Consider the following 6585-nt stretch of genomic DNA (forward strand, 5'->3'; position numbering starts at 1 on the left):
TGTCAGAGTAAATGAGACACTTGTATGTGAATGTATGTGTGTGTGTATATATGTATGTATATGTGTGTGTGTGTATGTATATGTATGGGTATAAAGTATATATGGAAGCTGATCAGAATTACATTTCACCTTCGTGAATGTACATTAATGACACTATGTAAAAGACACATCTAACACTTTATGTAGGGCATACGTAAATCTGTGTATCTATGTATTTACGTATGTAGGTTAGCTTAGCATTTTAAAAGCACCGAATCGCCTTCTGTGGTTGAGTGTTCAATAAACCCCTGAACTATATGTTTAACACTTCTCTAACCCTGTCCATGGAGGACAGAAGAAAATGTATATATGCTGGTTAGCATTGTAAATGTGTGGCCACGTCTGTGGTAGAAAATAATAATAAAAAAAAAAACTGCTCATATCTTCCTTCCTCGCACCAATGAACTTGTTGACATTTCCCAGTGATCTCGTTCAGTGTCACTTTACTGCACAATGTATTTGACTCTCGTCCTTTCAGTTTCTCTCAGATATACCAGTGTATTGGCTTGCTTGGGCCAGTAACCAGGTTTTTTATTTTAACGTGTGTTATAACTTCTTCATCAATGATCCTACCCTAAGTCAATGGTACATTCTCAAGAATTGGCAGTAGCACGTAACAGTGCAAGGGAGTAAAAGGGGGATAAGCAATATGCAATTACACCTTCACCAATATATTATCTATAGAAGTATAACTACACATATTTACACTGTGCCACTTTCACCCAGGACACTCAATAGATCTGCAGTGTTTATCAAATCCCGGCGAGTCCAATACCTTCAAGTACACGTTGTCCATGCTCAATGGTCGTCACCAGCGAGTTCCCTTCCTCAACATGTGCCAGTCCAAACACCATATCCTCACGATGTCCCAATACCCCACATCTGCTCTCCAGAAACACACTAGAAGAGGGCTTCAGCAACAAGCTGACAGGGGTCTCAAATAATCCCATACAGGGGTAGATAATGCCCTGGCAGAAGTCTCTAGCACCACACAAGCAGCACTTCTCACCAGACGAACACTACTGTCGTCTCATAACTCCTCTTGGCCAATTCCCGGGTATGTCGGTCCATACAACACTACATAAGTCCAGCAGCTAACACACTGCTACTACCTACGGCAGCCACTTTGTCTTCTCACAGGACCAAGTTAGGAGTTCTGGACTGCCCAAGGTGAACTGATTTCCACAGAGTAATTGCCTCATCACGTAACTTCTGTGAACATGAACTTAAACTGTCTTAGCTATACAGACAGTATAATGGGAGGCCTTAGGATAACACTCTCCCACCAGGAAACTGAAGTTGTAATTGCATTCACAACTAGATGGCGACGATATTGTTATGCCACCCACCAGAGGTCATCATCATCGACCTCACCTCCTAACTGAGGTGTGAAACAGGAGCCTTTCAACGACGCCACACTACCGACAGATGACGTTGTCTGCATCTCACTGAATACCTGGAAGTTGGAGTGCAGGTCTCTAGATGGCGCCGAAATCGCCACTCCACACTCCAGCAACGGTGCTGATCCCGTAGCACAGTGTGTGTCCTGCAGGAACTCTGGACAACTCCTCCTAGCTGTCTACGGTGTCTGCCTACGACCGCACACTCGGTAATAGGCTTGTCGGCCTTTAGCTCCCAGTGTCCATTTCACCAGTTGAACTATATCTTCTTACACTCTCCTGGAGTTGACAAGTCTTCCTCATTGTGTGTGGCAATACCTGTAGCTGAATAATCCACCTTTCGAGGCTCCCTGGACTCTCAAACTGGAGAGTGAACTTCTGCACTATGTCTCAGCTGGAGGAGCTCTGAGCTCCTCGCCGAGCTCAGCTGCTGGCGCCCGCCACCCTCCTGATGTCACGCCCTGGGGCGCTGCCCCCATTAGTCAACACTATCACATGACCTGCACTGGCTAATCACCATGTTGCTGGCACTGCCCCCACAATGTAATGCGTCCTGGCTTCCGTCGGCAGGAACTCCCCCACCCCCGCCTCTCGCCATATTTGTTCCAGTAGACAGGCCTAAGTCACATTCAAACCCAGAAATAAAACTGCAAATTTATCTCAACCTGACAAATCAGGCTATTCTTCACATATACCAAAATGTTCCCTGGGTATCAGAGCACGTACAGGTTATAGAGATATGACTCTTACTGCCGGCATAAGGGAGATATAGGATGGGGAACCGTAACATCTGTTACATTCATCTCCCCCCAAATGTCCCGCTTTCTCTTCCTTGTTTCCAACACGTTTTGGACTCCATACTAGAGCTTATTCTCCTTTTGGGTGATATTAAATGTCGGTATTCCCTCTGGGGGGAGGGAGTGTTCTGACATACACCTGGGGCCGCCTTCTCAACCATTTGTCCTCTCTTCTTCTCCATCTCTTCTGAATTCTGGTGTACTCATTTATGTTGACTCACGCACTCGCATCTATCTTATCCATCCAAGTCGAAAATTCAACATTGGCTGTTTCTTATCGCCAGCAAATTTAACTTAGTCGAGTTTTTCTGGGTTCCCAGACATATTGGTGTTTCCTTAAATGAGCGTACAGACTCTGCCTCTATGTAAGCTGTCCGCACTTGACCCCTTTCCTGCAAAGGTGTTCCTTATTTCGACTTCTACCCTGTTATTCATTCCACAATCCGTGCCTGTTGGCAGGATCAATGGTCTTCTGTTACTTTTAATAAACTGGGTGCTCTTAAGGTTAGCGTGTCCCATGGTCTTCCCCCCTACCACCGTAACCTGCGGTGGGAAACGGCTCTGGCAAGGTTATATATTGGCCATACCTGTTTAACTCAGGAGCACTTAATGGAGCGCCGCCCTGCTCCTTACTGTCCAAACTGCATTGTCCCTCTTACAGTCGTGCATATCCTTGTTTAAAAATTAATGTCTTGACTTCCAGGACGTGCATGCGTCTGCCTTGCTTCCCGACCGTCCCTCGCGGTCACTTGTCCCTCGATAGAATCCTTAGTGAATCGGTTACTTTTGATATCGTTCGCATAATGCGCTTTTGTTCTCGTACTGGCATCCTTAGTGATATTTAGCGCCTTTTGAATATCCCGAACATTTGGTGTAACTACATAGCCTTCCCGACTTGGTGCCTTGTTTTGATAATTACTTACTAAAATGGATAAAGGGATATTTGTCTAATCGAACTGCATATGTTTTGTTTAATGGTGTTAAAAGCACCGAGTAAATGCTTCGAACTAGAAACTCCACAAGGAAGGATCCTCAGCCCATTGTTGTTCAACGTTCTAATGTATAAACTTATTAAAGATCTTCAAACTAATAATGAAGACACGATCATTTGTTATTGTTATAAATAGTGGGTTGTACTATGGGTGATCTAGTATTAAATGGATGTAGGGGCAGTAGTTAGAATAAAGATGTATCTCTAGCAGTGGAGATCAGTAAGGCCCGGCCCTTAATAAAAATATAAACAGTGAATATTAATTGGCTACAAGACAGTGTAAGTCTAGAGGTAGATCATAGATCTCCTACACAGGAAGAATGGATACTCCTTTAAAACTAACTTACTTATTTATTAACCCCTTAACAACCCCCCATATACATTCACACCAATAACAATAATAATAATTACTTTACCACACTATCTTACGTTAAAAGCCTTGGTCCACATAAGCCTTGGTCCACATAAGCCTTGGTCCACATAAGCAGGATACAAGGTTTACACTGAGAACAAGCTAGGGTAAAGTACTACTAGTGAAGAACCTGAAGCTTGAGGCAGCTTAGGGTAGTGAGACCACGTGGTACCCTAACACAACACAACACTAAGGGGTACCCAAAACACTGGCAAATACTACCCCTAGGTCTACACCAATCTTACAAGCCCAGAGTAAGCACAAATATACATACAATTACTTAACTTAGTAAACTAGACACGGAAATATGTAAGGAAGAGTAGTTGGAAGAAGGAGAGGAGGTTCTTTCCACCACGGCACCAGCACAGAGAAGGCCGCATCCAGCGTCCCGTCCCGGGCCCCCGAGTTGTTGTGGTGCCGGGAAGAGCCTAATTGATCGTGCAGCTATACACATTAAAAATCTTCACCGATGTACAATATTGTTTACTTTACTCGTTCTAAGGATAGTTAATAATTACTACAATGTTATATTAATCCACAACAAGCTCAAGAGTCTGAATGCTTTGTGAGCAACAAGATTCGTCCTACATTTGGCAAGGAAGATACGAACAGAGACACGTCGGGAAGCATGTCAAATATAAGGTAGTTTATTTAGCTCAATTTGACCTCTGGTTTCCAACTGAGGAACCCAGGGTCGTAACAGTTATGCTGATGATATATGTTTACAGGCTGCCTCCGAGCCTAGAATGCAAGTTCTGATCGATGCTGGTGCTACTAGAGCTGAGGAATGTGGACTCCTTATCTCTGTTCAGAAAACTCGTGCCCTCATTTCATGTGGTATTTCACCACCAATTTATCGTATATATGGGCGAGCACTTGAGAACAGCGAGTCTTACAGATACCTTGGTGTCCCCATTAACGACCTAGGATACCTTTCTTTTCTCAAGAGGAGAGACTGGGAGAGATTAAAGCCCTTGCGGGTCCTTGTTGGTGTCAATCATGGAATTAACATGAGACTTGCTAGAATGTTGTTTGTATCATTTATCCGCTCTATGATTGACTACATTGCTTTATATCTCACATTGTATACTGACAAAGAGCTAAAATTCCTTGAAACTTGCAAAATGAAGCTATGCATTTCAACCTTGGGGCTCCAAAGTCCACGAGAATAGTAACTTTGAGAGCAGAGTCAAAATTACCTACCATAAGTGAGAGAATATTGTCCATTAACACAGTTTTCGGCGTGAAGGCATTGAGTAGATCTCGGCAACACAAGAAGTTTCATGCTAAACTTTTATTTTATTTATTTATTTATTTATATATATACAAGAAGGTACATTGGGTTTGTGAGAATACATTGGATAGTACAGTATTTACATTCTTGTAAAGCCACTAGTATGCACAGCGTTTCGGGCAGGTCCTTAATCTAGCAGATAATTTTAAGTAGGTAATTTCAATCAGAATTGATAAATGATAAAGATACATTACAAGAGAAAAATGAGATGAGAGAGATAGGTAGGTATATTAAAGCACATTGTTATATTAAAGCTCTAATTGATTACATTGACAGCTTGATTAGTAATTTAAATAAGGTTAATAGACACCATACAGCAGATTGACAGCACATATAAGACAGCAATGATCACAATGGTAAAGATGTTCAGATTGGGTACATAAAGATTGGGAGACTGGGTAGCAAAAGATACAGATAAACAAGATTTATAAACACCATACAACAGATTGGCAGCACATATAAGAAAACAGCAATGATCATAATGGTAAAGATGTTCAAATTGGGAACATAAAGGTTGGGAGATTGAATAGCAATTGATACAGTGCAATTTTAAGGTAAAAAGTGAAAAACTATGAAGATGAAATTAGGTACTTTTTAGTATTGATTTTGAATGATGTAAAAGTTGGACAGCTTTTCAATTCAATAGGGAGTGAGTTCCATAAACTGGGTCCCTTTATTTGCATAGAGTGTTTACACAGATTAAGTTTAACTCTGGGGATATCAAAGAGATATTTATTTCTGGTGTGGTGATAATGGGTCCTATTACATTTGTCCATTTCTTTATGATATGCTACTCACCTATGGAAGAAGAGGGGAAATCTGACTGCATTTTTGTTTGACACTATCGCCAACTGCATCAAAATATTAAATATGTGCCCAACTCAATTAATGAGTAATCAATCAATTAATCCATGGGATAACTGAGATTTATCCGTTGATATTTAAATTCACCCAAGAAAGATAGTGAACACTCGACATTATTACAACAGTTAACACTGTGCAGCATCAATGAGAGTACCCAGGTACTCTCAGTGTATCGATGTGTATCAGGTAACGATGTGTATCAGGGCTTTTTCGACGGTTCTGTAGAAGATGGTGGAAGATATACCGGAAGTGTATATAATACATATAAGCAATCTTCACTCGTACATACAGCAATGAAGCGCGTCAATAATTGGGCAAGTACAACTAAAACCAAACTTATAGGTATATACCTTGGCACTAAATTTTTAAAAGACAAAGGCAATTGTTACAGACCCGAGTCCAGCATCGGAGCACGGAGCAGTGACAACAACGCCATCTGTGAGTCCGCTCCCGAAACCCCCTCCAAATGGACAACGCCATCTAGTGAGGACGGGATATACCGGCCACAGGTACTGGATTCCCGTCTTAATCAGCTCGTAACGTAGCCGCTGCTGACCTCTGGTGAGGTGGCGCTTAGACAGTGAACGCCATCTATGGAGCAAAGAGGTGGACGCTTGTGTATAAGCCTGTGAGTGAGGTTCCCTAAAGCGTCCCAGTATTAATGACGTATCTGATTGCAGAGTCGACCTGGGACTGCTGTATTGGACGATGGATCAGTCTACCCAAGGCAGCCAAGGTCTCTACACGAGTCTGCTGAAGAAGCTGTGAGTCACCCCCGGACGAACTCT

The sequence above is a fragment of the Procambarus clarkii genome, chromosome 25 (assembly GCF_040958095.1).
Source record: "Procambarus clarkii isolate CNS0578487 chromosome 25, FALCON_Pclarkii_2.0, whole genome shotgun sequence".
In the NCBI taxonomy this organism is placed as follows: Eukaryota; Metazoa; Arthropoda; class Malacostraca; order Decapoda; family Cambaridae; genus Procambarus; species Procambarus clarkii.